A 16,287-nucleotide genomic window follows, 5' to 3' on the forward strand; every position below is an offset into this window, starting at 1 on the left:
AGAAAGAATCTGAGAAGGAAGTATGTGATAGAGAAAAGTAAAAAGAAGAATGAAATGGAGGAAGAAAGAACAGATGGAAAAAAAGAGAGAGTAGGAGGAAGGAAGAAGGAAGCAGGGAAATGAAAACAGGTAACACAGAAAGAATACAGATTAAACAATTGCTTCATTTGGGCACACACAACTTCCTTTCCCTGCATTAATCCCGCATTTCCTAAGCAAGGAGGATATTTGCTTATGGATCAGCATCAGCATCCTGGTATTTTCTGTTAATAGAGTGCAAGGAATTTCCATGAAATAATCCACATCCCTACAAACTAAAATCAGCTAAAAGGAAAGGGAGAGAGATGAGAACAGGGGAACCTGCTGAGAGTTGAGGACATGTTTGTGAAAATTAAGGTGGATTTAGATGTGGGGAGACTCCACAATTCCTGTAAGAGCAGCGTTGGAAAGGCAGTTGGGGGCAAAGTGATTTTTAAAAAGAAATGGAATTAAAATTAGCTTCCCTTAATGTGCTTTCAGAAACACAGATAAATACAAACATATTACTCTCTACTAGAGAATTATGCTTTACTGCCATATTCAATGATAGTATGTGAATATAAAGGAGAGAGTTATCTGCAAGAGACTAGTACAGGCCATCTTAGACCCTAACTCCTTCTTCCTATGGAAACATCAGTTCAACAACAACACATAGACCATTCCTTTTCTGAGAAAACCACAAACCATTTAAGAGACTTTTACAACTCAAAGGAGCACAAAGCCAGCCGCATCAAAGTCGGTAGGAAATTTTGTAGGATAAGCTCACCGACTTCCCTTCTCCTCCCTAGTCAGTGCAACACAGAGGCAATGTCCAGATTTCAGGCCCTCCCTGGGTTGGAAAGGAGAAGACTGAAATAAATCCCCAATGTACAAACTTTGGGAAGCTTCCCAACAGGCTGCTTCCTCTCTTGCAGGAATATAAACACTGACAAGAAAAGAGGACACATTAGGAGTCACTGGGAGTACAGGCAACAGTTTGGATCATTACACACTGAATTCCTCCTACCAGCCTTGCCTAGAATGAATGAAAGAAACTCAAGACCCAGATTCTCTCAGGGGAAGAAAAGCATGTGTGTGGATCTGTTTGTGTATGTGTGTCTAATATTTTAGCTTCTTGGGAGACTGCAAAAGGAATTACTTTATCTCTCTCCTGTTTTGAAGTGCTTGCACGACCTTGCTTACTGTAGATGTCTGGTAAAGGTTGCTGAGAATAGAAAGTTCTGGGTGGCATGACATTGCTCTAGAGGACACATGGCACAGTAGGCAGAGTCCAAGACGGCCTAATGTCTCTCCTTTGTAAGGGAGAATGAAGAGCGAAGTGTGTGTTCAGTGTCTTGTATTTTGTGGAAGAGAGAGGACCGAAGTGATCAAATTCTTTGTCTTAGGTTCAGGAGTATTGATGAAGCCTGGAAGATTCTAGAATCCTGGGGGTAGAAGTGGACAATAAGAGCAAATCAAGGCTAGGTAGATTGGTGACATTTCCAAAGGACCTACAGTACAGATACCAGACAGATATGAGAAAGAGTAAGAGATTACCACCTCCTGAAGAATGAAACCAGAAATTCCCTCAACCTGGGAGTTTACATCCATTAAGTCCAGAGATCTACAGAAAGAGGCAGTTGGACATTGTCCCTGGAGTGTAAGGATCTGAAAACAAACTAATGTGATAACCACATTAAGTAAATGAAAGTTAAAAATCACACAATAATGTCAATAGGCTTGAAAAAACTCAATACCTTTTTACCATAAAACACTAAAAACACAAGGGATAGAAGAAAATTATCTTATTATAAAAGACATCATATAGTCATGTGTTACTTAACAACTGGGATATGTTCTGAGATGAATATCCTTAGGGAATTTCATCCTTCTGTGTACTTACACAAACTAAGAAAGTTGTGATATTACTAGATATGTTAACCTTGTAGGATGACTGGCATATAAGTGGTCTATCACTGATGAAAACATTAATACACAGTATACGACTTTATATGAAAAGCTCACAACTAACCTTGTACTCAGAAGTATGAATTGAAAGACTAAAAGCTATTAAGATATTAGAAATAAGACAAGGGTGTCCAGTTGCATTATTTCTACTAAACATTTTCCTGAAAATCTTAACTAGAGAAATTAAGCAAGAAAAAAAAAGAGGAATACAAATTAGAAATGAAGATGTAAAATTATCTTTTACCAGATACCATTTTATTTTCAGAAAACTGTAAAGATTCCACAAAGCAACCATAAAAAATAAGCCAATTCAGCACCACGGCAGGATACAAAATCCACATATGAAAATCAACTGCTCATATATACATTACAAATAAATAATCTGAAAAAAATGATAGCACCTATTGATGATAGCACCAAAAAGAATAAAATATTTAGGAGTAAACTTAACCTAGGAGGTTAAAAATTTGTTCTAGGAAAACTACAAAACATTACTGAAAGAAATAACAAGTGAGAATATAGAGAAACTGCAACCCTTTTGCACATTTGTGGAAATGTAAAATAGGGAGTCATTGTAGAAAATAGTCCAGAGATTCTTCAAAAATAATTCAAAATAACACTACCATATGACTCAGTTCCATTTCAAAAATTTCAAAATATTTGACATCAAGAGCTAAAGAGATATTTGCACTCCCACATTGATTTCAGTATTTTTCACAATATCCAAGAGGTTTAAGCAATCTAAACATCCATTAATGCATGAATGACTAAAGAGAACATATTATACATATACAATAAAATAGTATTTCGCTTTTAAAAGAGAAGTAAATCTTGTCATGTGCGGTAGCATGGATGACACTTTTGAGAACATTATGCTAAGAGAAATAAGCCAGAGAAGGACCAATACCTTATGATTCCATGTACGTGAGGCATCTAATCAGAATCATAGGATTTTCTACTCATAGAAATTAGAATTTTTTTTCAGGTGCTAGTGATAAAGTACACAGAGGGAACATTTTTCAATGAGTATTGTTTCAGTTATGCAGGTCTAGAGACCTAACTGACAACAATGTGTATACAGTTAACAGTGCTGATCCAGACATTCACACTTTTAAGAGGGTAGATTTCATGTTACATATTTTCATATAATATGTTATACATATTACCACAACTTTAAAAAGAATATTAATTGAAATATACCCTTGAAAATAATTTGTGCATACTGAAAATTTTTGTGAATATAAGAATATAAAATATAACATGAATTTTTAAAAAACTGGTGGTTTGCAAATACATATAATTTGTGTATGTACACATATAATATGTATATACATATATGTATACATATATATGGACAGATGAATTTTATATATGCATAAAAAATACATATTTTTAGACTTTTCATCATTTTTGCTTCTCTTTTTCTGAATATGTGCCAGTTCTTCTTAAAATATGAGATCTGGAATAAGCATAATAGTAGATTATGCCTCATTAGTTGCTGAGAATTTTCTCATTATATATTTCCAAAATCTCAGTAGATTAGTTGGTGTGTGTTCATATTAAGTTTGTGGCCCAGGCTCGGGACATTGGATTCTACCAGCTTGAACTATATTTCTTATCCTTTATAAGATAAAACTTATACATATTGCTTCCAGTCACAAGCTTCATAAATATCAGGAATTTGCCTCCATTTCTCCATCCCAAGCACTTTGTGACAATACAGAATTATCCACATTCATGTGTACTGGATGACCCTTACCTTTATCTGATTAACATATGTAAACCTCAACAGACATTAGTCCCCCTTTCTCAGAGGAGTAAAGTGTTCATAACACGAAAGCTACTAAGTTGGAGTGATGAGGACATTTTAATTTTTATGACTGACAAAATCTGTGAAAATTTTGTCACTGTGAAATTAGTTTTCAAAATTTACATGAAAAATTCCAACTTCCCACTAGCTATTCAGGAAGAACTGCATTCTCTATAAATTTGGAAATCAAAATTGTCTATTCTCAAGGGTCTCGGGGGCATTTTGGATACTTGTTAGGGAGTTTCTTGTTGTCACATGAATTTTGTATACATAGGTGTCCTATCTGATAGTCAAAGTCAAGCTATTGAAGAAAATACATTATAATCTGAACCAATAGATGATTTCTTTGCACATAAAATACTTGTGCAAGCTTTCTCTTTGTTTTTCCCTTCTCCACTGTGCAGCCCACCTCAGTGCCAGCAGCCTATGGGCATAGAGGCCAAGCAATGGTTCAAGGCCACAGTTTTCTCTGGCATAGAATACTAGGATTGGCCCACGGGGACAGGCTTGCCATAAATCCAAACATATACATTGGGCAAGCTTTAAATATGCATGAACATTCTCAGGGATTAAGCTGATGTATAAATCAAGGGGAGACTAAATTCTGTTTTGTTCAGACCTTTACAAAGCTTTTTAAGCCACCAATACCATGGACTCATTTGCAATTGTCTTAATCACAGCAACTCTGTATACAGCTGGAGATGTCTGCGTTCTCTTATGTTTTCTACTGTGTAAAACTACAGCCATTTACATATCAGTATCTATTTTCTCAAATTCTTTCCTTTTATTATAGTTAGCTATGTTTCTTTCTAATTATCAATAGTTATATAAGAAATTGATTACATTAATTACAAATTTGATTTAAAGTTCACAAAGGAGGGGGTTTAAAAACACTCGTTACACACAGAGGGAATTTGGTCTCAATACCTTTGCTCTGTAGTCCACACTGTCTGTCCCACAGCTGTTAAGGAATTTGTTCAAATTTACTCTAATATCATAGTCAAGGAGCTTGCCAATTCAACATTGTACCTAGCTCTAGGGCAAGTTATTGCCTAAGTTCAATTGAATGGGTCTATGCTATATTTCTGATCTCAGTTTCCTATTTTAACCCTAGTTCTTTTAGTTACATTCTTTCTTGACATCACAAAGCCTTTTCCTGCCTGTCCTATTTGGTTTCTGTTACTTCTATACTCATCCAGTTCAGATTTCCAGTAATTTGAAGGATTCCTTGCACTAGGTGATTTATTCACCAAAAAATATTTTTATTTCTTTTCTGAATTCTGAATTCTTTATTATTGGGCAAATTGTACATCTGATTGTTTTTAACTAAAACAAAGTGGTATATAGGTTTTGTAGATCAATCAATTTCTTTGATCATCCTTTTTTATATTAAAAAGGGTTGAAATTTGAAAGACAAATGTTATTGTGAGCCTTCAGTTTGAGAAATTAGTTAACTAAGGAAAGAATATAACTTACTGAGAAATTAAGAGATTTTTTTCAAAAAACATGGCTTAATATTTGGTGATTCACTGGGGCAGCTTCCAAATTCCCACCTCTCCCACATTTTTTTTTCTTGATCCCATCTAGGAATTTGGGAGTCAGACTTTGTCTCCAACCCTATCCTAAAGGAATTCTTCCTAAAGCCCAATTCTAGAAATGCCACCTTCACCTCACAGACAATGGTTAAAAGGCTCTGGAAACTGCAAAGGAGACTCTCAGGAGAATTTGGCTCCATACTCGGGTGATTACCCAGCACTATAGTCACCTGTAAAATATGTATGTATGGAGGGAGGAGTAGTTCCAGACTGAATGAGGGTAGGTAGCAGCAGCAGTGGGAGGGAAGACTCTGGAGACATTGTTAGAGCACTGGGTTCTCACCTGCCTCACTGCAGGGCTTCTCACCATCTGGTCTCTCCCAATCTAGAGACAGGAAGGTGGTAGGCCACATTACTTGGATCCAGGCCTAAGTCTCCCCTGCCAAGTGACTGAAGGACTGTGCCCTGTGCCTCAGCATCCTCAGAGTTCTTGTGACCATTATTCCCGTCATTGTTTTTACCACCAACAACCTGGTAATCTTCTAAGGCTTTTGGTGAAAAGCCTTATGATAAAGGATTCTGAGAGCTTTAATTCCTTCTACCCTCCATAGTTGGTCCCTCAGCCAGGGCCACAGTGAGAAAGTCTGTGAGTTGCCTTGTTTGGTTTCAGCAGGAAATTTGCACCACATGTACTGGATTGAAGAGTAGTTCTCTCAAATTTATTTTGATTTGCAACTCCAAAATGTAACCATATTTGAAAATTGGGGCTTTGCAGAGACAATAAGCCAAATTAAAGTAAGATCATACTTGATTAATGTGGACCTTAGTCCAACATTACTGGTATCTTCCTAAGAAGAGGAGATCGCACACAGGAATACCCAGGAAAGGACACATGATTATGGAGGCAGTGAGTGCTGCGATATGGTGTTAATCTAAACAATGCCAAAAATTGCTGGGAAATACCAGAATAAACTTGAAGACAGGCATAAAATGATATTTCTCTCAGATCCTCCACAATAAGCCAACCCTCTGACACCATGACATCAGGCTTCCAAATTGCTGAATCTCAACAGAGATCATTTCTGTTGTTTTAAGCCACATCATCTGTGGCAATTTTTAGCAGCCCCCACCCCCACAAATAATCATGTATCATACAGTCTTTGGCTGATTCATGGAAAACTTCACACTACTTGTATCACCACAATTAATTTCAAAGTCAGAGACACCCTTCCAGGTTCTCAAGTAAAATTGGAACTTCTTGAGAGTCTGTACTGCTGTCCTTAGAATGCTCATTATATGAGTAATAAATTTCTTTATGCTCTCAGTGGATGGGTGGCACAGCATTTTTAACATCTGAACCAATTTTGGGTTGGAGTTTCATATAAAATCCATTAGGAAAACTACATTTCCTGTCTTCTAAGTTAAGATCTGCTACTGAAATGCATAAACTTTCCAAAAGCAGATAGCATTTTGGGATATCTGTTTTTCATCTATAACAGGAAGAATTTCACCATAATTCAGCTCCTCAAAGAAAAGGAATTCATGTCCTTATCCTCTGTGCCCAAATCCCTGGCAGTATTTTCGGTAGATAACTGCACTCTTTCCTAATGACATTGAATGGACATCAATTTTGCTTGTCAACTGAGAACTCTAGGAAACTCCCCTCATTAGCCTTTCTAGCACTAGAAGTCTGAAAAGCCTGCATGCAAACCATTAACAGTTTTTTTTATTTATGTATTCATATGTGCATACATTGTTTGGGCCATTTCTCCCCCCTGCCCCCTGCTCTCTTCTTCTCCCCCCCACACCCCTCGCTTCCAGGCAGAACCTGTTCTTCCCTTTTCTCCAATTTTGTTGAAGAGAAGACATGAGCAATAATAAGAAAGACATAGCATTTTTGCTGGTTGAGATAAAGATAGCTATGCAGAGAGATTCCTAGCATTGCTTCCATGCACAAATGTATTACAACCCGAATTGATTCATCTCTACCTGACCTCTTCATTGCTTCCCGGAACCTTCCCATATTGACCTCTGTTACTTTAGAGTTACTGTATTAGCTCCTCTGCAGTGGGGACATCAAACACTTTCAAGTTTTGGGTTTCCTACCTGTCCCCATTCCTCCCATATGTGTTCTTCCCTTAGCATGTGACCTAAGTCCAACAATATTACTGCCTTTGCCCTAGATCTAAAGTCCTTATATGAGGAAGAACATACGATTTTTGGTCTTCTGAGCCTGGCTAACCTCACTCAGGATGATGTTCTCCAGTTCCATCCATTTACTTGTGAATGATAAAATTTCATTCTTCTTCATGACTGAGTAAATCTCCATTGTGTATAAGTACCACATTTTCCTAATCCACTCGTCGATGGTGGGGTATCTTGGCTGTTTCTGTAATTTGGCTACTGTGAATAGCTCTTCAATAAACATGGGGTGTGCAGGTGCCTCTGGAGTAACCTGAGTTGCTTTCCTTTGGGTATATACCTAGAAGTAGGATTGCTGGATCATAAGGCAGGTCTATGTTTAGACTTTTAAGAAGCCTCCTTATTGTTTTCCAGAGTGGTTGCACTAGCTTTCATTCCCACTAGCAGTGTACTAGGGTTCCTTTTTCCCCACATCCTTGCCAACACCTGTTGTTGGTGGTGTTTTTGATGATAGCTATTCTACAAGGGTGAGGTGGAATCTTAGTGTGATTTTGATTTGCATTTCCTTTATGACCAGAGATGTTGAACATTTTTTCATGTGTTTTTTGGCCATTTGAATTTCTTCTTTTGAGAAAGCTCTGTTTAGTTCAGTTGCCCATTCCTTTATTGGCTCATTGATTTTGGGAGAGTTTAGTTTTCTGAGCTCCCTGTATATTCTGGTTATCAGTCCTTCATCTGATGTATAACTGGAAAATATTTTCTCCCATTCTGTGGGTGGTCTCTTCATTTTAGACACCATTTCTTTTGTTGTGCAGAAGCTTTTTAATTTTATGTAGTCCCATTTGTCCTTCCTTTCTTTTAGTTGCCAGGCTGCTGGGGTTCTATTGAGAAAGTCCTTGCCTATACCTATTGCTTCCAGAGTATTTGTGCTCTTTCCTGTACTACTGAATTTATATCATTGTTTTCTTCTGACTTAGTAGACTTCTTCTCCCAAATCCTAAGCTGGATTTTTCCTTTCCCCTACTGATTCCCCCTTAGTGTAGATGACCAAGTGTGGAATTTTGTCCCTCTAAGCACTTTTATTTCCCTTCCAAATTACAAGTTACTGAACAGAAATGTACAGTTCTCAGGATAAAAAATTTAAGCAGTCTGTAATAGCTCAGTAACTTTATTTCACCTGGCTCCTTCTACACATTTCCTCAGAGTTGTGAGGTGAAGCATTACAGAATGTTTAGGAAATGTCAGAATGTGTTTATTCAATCTTCAGACAGTGCATATTGTTGGTGGTTATTATTCACTGCAAGTAGTTTACATTTTATTAAAAATTGGTACTGTTATGAGTGTATCAGCTAACAAATGAGAAAGTCCATTGTATGTGTAACATCTTCAGATGGGAAAATTTGAACTTTAAAGGAAAACATATGACAGAGGAAAGGGAAGAACCAAGCTGTTAGCTATGTTGATTTTGTTTGGCAACTGTGCTCCTCATTATTGAGTTCAGGTCTGGCCTTCCACCTCCTAAAATCTTCTTCTACATGCAAAGGTAATGGGAGGAATTCCTCTGTGTGACCTCCTGTATGCTTTCCATCTCATTTTATGTGCTAGTAAAAACACCAGAAGTTGACTCGCTGCAAGGGACTACATATAGTAAATAAATATTTACAGCCTAGTGCAATGCACAGAATTTATAAAATAAAACCAAACAACAGGGCAAGGATTTTGGGGTTCTTTGCCTTTTTTCTACTCGACAGCCTTAGGCCTGTCATTCAACTCTCTAAGCCGCAAGTGGCTCTTCTGTGACCGGGTGAAGGTAGGCAATAAAGCAATCTGAGAACTTAACAGCTTTCTGGAAATCTTTGCTTTAATTGGTGCTATATTAGAATTATTGAGGAAATTCATCTTCATTGTGGAACATGAAATAGTAAGCTACAACTACAAATAAAATGATAAAGGGATGTGAATATGTTTTTCTCTTTTATTTTAGAATCAAATGAATTGAATCTGTGGCAGCCTCATTCAAGCTGCTACTTATTACGGGCAGTTAACAATGAGTATTTAAGAGGTAGTGACATAGTCACCCTCTATTATACATGGAGTATTTAGGCAGTATCTCTGAAATAAAGCTTGCATATGAGGGTCCTAACACTGCACAACTTTCCCTTTTCATTGGTAGCAAAACTACACTAATATCTGCAACTTTGCACTATTAAATGTGGGAAGATATAAGCAGCAGTATTTATCCTCAATTTGCAGCTGTTTTTTAGAGAATTCCATGTTGAAAAGGAAACTTTTGCTTCCTGTGCTGCTTTTTTTCTGTTGGGCAGGTGATGTGTGGAGATTATACATGCCACCAAATTTAATCAAGTAAACTGAAGCAATAATTCTTACACTTTTCTTTTCTCCTTTCAGCTACCCTTTTCATATCTATTATAAATCAGGACAAATTTTCTGAGACAATCTGTATTCTTTTTTGTTTTGTTCATCCAACTTGGATCCCAGTGTACCTAGAGTGAGTTTGTTAGTATACAAATATGAGTATATATTCTATTTAATTCCCTTCAATCTTTTCTTTGTTCAGCCTGAAAATAACAGGGTCTCTTTTTCATATGTCATATAGTCTATTTATACCTGGTTAGATATGTTCATATTTATGCTCTGAGATCTATTTAAACACACAAAAAAACCTTTTTTGAAAAAAATAAACTATTGACATTTCATACAAAAAGAGTTAGAGGAAGATATTTAGGAACATATCAAGCTATATAATTCTTATTTCCATATGAAGTTTAGATGATTAGCTTAATGTCACTCAAGCAATAGGGGAAATCTCTTTGTTCTTAGTTCTCTCTCTCCCTCTCTAGCTCTTTCTTTTTTTTTTTTTTTTTTCAGTACTAGGGTTTGAGCTCAGGGTCTCACACTTGCTAGGCATGTGCTTTTCTTTGCTAATTACAAAGCCATGAAAATAAAAATTTTAGTTTAATATATTAGTTAATTTTCTTTCTAATGTCTGTGATTCTAACTTAATTCTTGAATGACTGAAGTAGCTCTGATGATCATAAAGTAATATTATTTCAGAATTTTCCATCTTTATTGACTGCAGTGCCAAACACCAAAGGTTTGGTGTTTCTCTACCAGACAAAGGCTACATGAATGCTCCAAATGCTCACAAAACCTACTGAGGTGCCTGCCTAGTCTAGCAATGTCCTGGCTTCTGGATAACAAGCTGAGCAAAGTAGTGCAGAAGTGTTATTTTTTGATGATAGGTCATTTTTTCTTGGACATATGGAAGAAGAAATACATTGGAACGCGTGTCCATATAAGAGGTTCTGTTTCCCATAATGGCATTGGACCCTTGTTGCTATCTCAACAGAGAGAATTGAAAATACTTTATGATGGCACTCTACAACATAGAAACTCAAAGATAAAAAGGAAATGCGTCAAAAGTGGTAAACAATTTTATGAAATTGAGAATTCATTTTATTTTGTTTTTCTCTCTCTCTTTCTCTCTCTCTCTCTTTCTGGGTATGTGTGTAGAGAAAGAGAGAGACAGACAGACAGAACTTCTGATATTGAATATGTATTGTTTCATTACATCTCAGTACATATATCACCATTCACTTGAATATGCAAGTGTAAAATAGTCATTCATTCAAAAATAAAGAGTACTTGGGAAAGCTGGATACTAATAAGTTTGGTCAAGATATACCACCCTTGAGCAAAATGTTAGAAGCATTTTCTCTGATCATGTAGTTTCCAAAATTTTATTCTACAAACACTGCAAGATTTCTTTTTTGACCTCGAGTTATTTTAGTGATGTAGAGGGAGTTGTAATGCTTGGCTAAAAGGCTGCCTTAAGGCATATATATTTGACTCACTCTTTAGTTCACTTGGCTCCCATAGCTAATTCTAACTGAATTAAAAATCTTATACAGGGAAAAGAATGTTTTTTAATTGTCTCAAATGACCTATAGTCAAAGAAAAATCCTAGATTTTGTAACAAATGCCATTCCCAGAATCCTGCCCCAGGAAATAGCCCTGATAACTTCAGCTTTAGTTAAGGAATGCAAAGTTAATATCAATAGGTCCAAAATGGCTTTTGACTTGACACTTTCTGAATCTCTAATCTGGCTTGCTGAATAAACACCAACAAGATTCACAAATACTAACTCGTGCTAAAACATAAGTCTAATGGCTTCTGTCAAATCTCAAGATCTCTGATCAGTGGAGAATAAATTTGACAGGTGGTCTTATTATGGGATCACCTAGTAATTATATAAGATTTTGAAGTCTTTTTGGTTCTAATAAGATGGGGAAATTATTACTATAATAGAAAAAAGGGCACTGAATTAAAATCATGAGACCTGAATTAACCCTGATGTCTTGAAAACATAAGCCTAAGAAAATGACCACCATATTTGTACTTAGTTCTTTTAACTTCACATAGAGATTTTTCCTGTTTTAACACAAACCCTTGAAAGTCATGTTAGTACCAAGGCCAACAAGTTTCTGAGGCTATGATGAACTCATATAAATGAACAATAATTATCATAATAAAAGTATTATGAAAAGCCAGCAATTTGTCCACATTTCCTGTAGTTCTAACATTGCAAAAAGAGACTCAGATAATGTATATTCAGAATGATATTTTAATATTATTTTTTTTCTAACTTCCAGATGAAATAAGGGAACATTTTAAATATGGGATATAAGGTTACATGGCTAATGATTTTCATAATTAAGGTTTTAAACAATATATGTTCACATTTGCAGCTCATGTTCTTTATCACTGTGCCATAGTGTATCCAGTTCTAGTTAAAATAGCTATTGTAAAGCTTTGCTATCATATGATATTTCAAAAATTTTGCTCCACTGTATACCATAAAAATTACTTTTATAAAATATCTCATTTTAAAATTTTCCTTGATTATCATCTTTCAAATAGTCAAAGTAGTTGAACAAAAGAGACTTGCTACTCTGTGAAATTTAAATATACTTGTCTGTACCTTTAAAAATTATCTATAGTATGACCACTCTCACTGCCTCCACTATCACAGATTTTATCCAAACTCATATTTACTTCTGGCTTATTTATATATTTGCCTAAATGGTATTCCTCAGAACTTTTATTTCTCTGTCCATTCTAACCTCAAAATAGCAGCTACTATTATCTTACCGAATCGTAATTTATTGTTGTCCCCTGCTCACAATTCTCCCATGGCTTTTTGTTTTATGCAGAATAGAAGTGGTAAATTCTTTTCAATGTAACACAAAATTCTACACAGTCTGTTTCCTCCTCTACCTGTTCCCACATCCTGTGTGAACTAACCTTCAGATACAGTCCTTTTTGTTCATTCTCAAATAAGACACTTCCTTTATTTCCTAAACATTCTTGTTTCCTGTGCTGGATTGTCCAACTTCCAGATACCCTGTCGCTTTGATCCCTTACCTTTCTCTTTCTTTACTTAAATGCTCTCTTCTCAGTGACATCTTTCCTGGCCATTCTATCTAAATAAAGTTGCAACTCTTAACTCTCCTTGCCCTTCTATCCTTTTAGCAATTTTGGTCATTAAAATATAACATATTTAAATGATTTATCTTACATATTGTACCACCAAATCAAAAGTGAGCTCCATGGGAAATTTAGAGGACTACTTATTTCCCAGAACCTATAAAGGTGTTTGAAATAATGACTTTTAGTAAACATTTGACAAATGCATGGATGTAGTCTTGATTGAATAAATGCCTCCTCTTTTTCCCAGTACTGTGCAATTACCTTATGTTGTCCTTCTTCCCCTGCACCAGTGCAGGGGAACATCACACATTGTTTTATAGGAAGGATACTATAAAACTTGTATATAAATCTTTGATCAACTCTCATTAAGATACACAAGTGGTCCTCATATCCATCAACTAGACCCAGGTACATAAATTTTTCTCATTCTGGGTTAGTTGTTTCTAGTAATCATTCTGTTTGAATGACAGTAATTTGTGGTCACTTTCCCTCTAAGCCTTCTCAGGTTAACATTCTACCACCTTGGTACTTTATACTTCAGTGCCGTATCAACATTGGTGATACATTCACTCAATATGCAAAAGATATTCCAAATATCTTTTTCTTCAGTTAACAGCTTCTCCCTTCTTAAAAAAATCAACTTTATTGTATTCTTGATTTGGGGGTATTTTGTTTTTGTTTTGGGTTCATTTTTATCATGTAGTAGGTTGGGTCTGCAAATTCTTGAACTAATATAAACACTTTCCTCTGAGTATTATATTTTATCCTCAGGAAAATTCTCTCAACAATACAATGATAATCATAAAATATTGCTTTCTAGAAACAAGCTGTGTCTCACTGGGGTTGGGGGAGAGAAGTCAGTCATCATTAACAAAATGAGGCAGAAGAAGTAGCTAATATGTTTAAACACAAAGTATGATTTTCAAAATTGGAACCTATGAGATTCCACAGTTGAAGTCTTTATTATGTGTTTATCAAAGATTGTGAAAATGAGAGCTTGACTTCAGAATGGAGTGAAGCTTAAGTATGTCTTAACCATGTAATTAGTAATTTTAAAGGACTTCATATTTTACTTGAAGGGTAAAATTCTGACTAAGCAGCTCAGGAGAAAAATACATTGTGAGCTGCACTTGCTTAGAGATTAAACTGCACTCTAGGACTAAGATCTCCTTCCAGATGGTCCATGAAGAATAGCATGTACCCTGGGTATGTATGATTGATTGTAGCTGCCCTGTGATTGCTTCTCAGGGGATGACATATTGTCAAGAGAATACAGTTTCTTTTCTTCTTCTCTTCCATTTCAGCACTTAGATGCTAAGAGGCTCAAACATAAAAGAACATTCCTCTCAATGTCATCTTCTTTTCTGAATTTCACCCCTTTAATCTATTATTCTTCTTATAGAAAGACTTCAATACTGTTTCAACTCACAGAAGCAGCATAGGACAAAGAGGCATACACAAATTAGGATGTTCAAATTGATCATTTAAGAGCTATTTGGCTACCCACTGCATTTCAGTTTTCCTATGTGTAAAAAGGAGGTTTCAAACCTATCTAAGTTGATTAGAGAATCAAATCTGCTAACGAACATGATAGCACTTGAAAATTTTAAAGCTCTGCAGAAAATGTTGGATTTTTAAATTTAAATAGTAATTTTTATGAAGGGTTAGTTTAATTATAATCAAGTTAAAGGCATGGTGTGGTATCTGGAAAGATCATAGGCCATAGAATGAAAAGACGATTAAGATCTGACCCAACATCTTTTAGTGTGAGACCCATAGAGAAATCACTTAATTACCCTTGTTTTTGACTTATACATAAAGTTCACTGTACCACTTACATCAGTGACCTTGTTAATGTTTGTGAATGTACTTTGTGAATTGTCAAGTGTTGAGGTCACATATATTCAGCAACACATTTCAGATCTAACAATAACAACCAAAAATAACAAATAGGAAATAAGCTTGAAAGTTTCAGAAGACTTTGCAATGCCAATTTGCTATTATGCATTTTTAATAAGGAATATACTTAGCACTACAAGAAAGTAGAATAATTTGAAAATTCTCAATTGAGTTTGAAGGATTTCAAAAATTTGAGTCCTTGGTTATCACATTAGTTAAGATTCTCAGAAAATTATGCTTACTTGAAATGATATGCTACACATTTTATCCATTGCAGACGGAAATCTCACTTAAAATTTACCTCTACGTGTTACCTCAATAAACTTGTTCTAATTGAGTAAAAATACAAACTAACAAACAAAAGAATCTGAAATCTAATCTTAAAATATTTTTTGATCAACTCACAATATATCCCTTGTCAATTAATAATTAAACCAACAGTTAATTGTTTTTTATCTTTATAAGATAAAAATAATAAAAGTTGACTTTAAGAAGACTGTCAAAATCAGCTCTTATTTGAGTCTTCAAATTATAACAATCAATCTGTCATTCAACTATCGTTATTGGCAATCAATATCCATTCTGAAAAATATAAATTGCTTTTGGTAGCCAGTCTTATTTCATATAGACATTTTTTGTATAAGGATTACTGTATTACTTTGTAAACATCACAACCCAATACTGGTAGAGAAAGTTTCTGATGCCTTTAGCCAAATATATTACAATTGTGCAGACTTGAATTTTTCATATAAAGTGAGTTTTTCCAATCCAGATATTTCTCAACATATGTTATATAATTTTTTAGACTGTTCTTCCCTAAATGAAGCATGTTTTTGGCTATTGAAATAACTTTGAATGTAAGGCACCCAAGGGCATGTGCTTCAGGAGATGTGCGTTCTCTTACCTTAAATGGACTCACTCGAAGTCACTCATGTGAAATTTTTGAGTCCCTCACCCATGCCACCACAGCTAGATTGAGAACTCTGAGTTGGTGGTGTGGAGCACTTGACAGAGCAGATTTCAAACCACATGCAAATGGATTATTATTGACCTCAGTAGTTCTTTCCCTATCCACTGTTCATAGTTTAGATGGTAGAAGTTAATATATTGGCACATTTGCCTGTTATTCTATCTTATACAGATAGTCATGCAAGTTTATAATCTTTCTACACGTGTAGCATCTATATGAAAATTGACATGGATGTATAGATAGAGAACATACTTAAAATTTGTTTACTATATTGGTGGGAATACATCAGATACCAAAGTGGTTTTACTCTGAAACTTTTCCTCAATGCTAAAATCACTAATAACTCTCATGTGACATTAAGAAGCAAGGTTTTATTTGTTTTGTAATCTTCATTTGTAGACTTTGCAAATATTCTGAAGCATTTTTGCTATGA

At 35.3% G+C, this 16,287-nt stretch overlaps 1 protein-coding gene, 1 non-coding gene and 1 pseudogene across 11 annotated transcripts in view; 1 reads left to right on the forward strand and 2 right to left on the reverse strand.

Annotated features, from left to right (window-relative positions):
- The window catches only part of Lrrc4c (leucine rich repeat containing 4C), a 1,195,224-nt gene that overhangs the window by 458,900 nt on the left and 720,037 nt on the right, over positions 1-16,287 (reverse strand). The gene's annotated exons all lie outside the window — the stretch shown is intronic.
- Positions 1-16,287, forward strand: part of LOC109703446 (uncharacterized) — a 96,166-nt pseudogene that overhangs the window by 61,446 nt on the left and 18,433 nt on the right.
- On the reverse strand, positions 4,191-4,326 carry LOC141416587 (small nucleolar RNA SNORA42/SNORA80 family). Its single transcript, XR_012441229.1, has one exon. It is a non-coding gene; the product is annotated as a small nucleolar RNA SNORA42/SNORA80 family (small nucleolar RNA).

This window comes from Castor canadensis, chromosome 1, assembly GCF_047511655.1.
Source record: "Castor canadensis chromosome 1, mCasCan1.hap1v2, whole genome shotgun sequence".
Taxonomy (NCBI): Eukaryota; Metazoa; Chordata; class Mammalia; order Rodentia; family Castoridae; genus Castor; species Castor canadensis.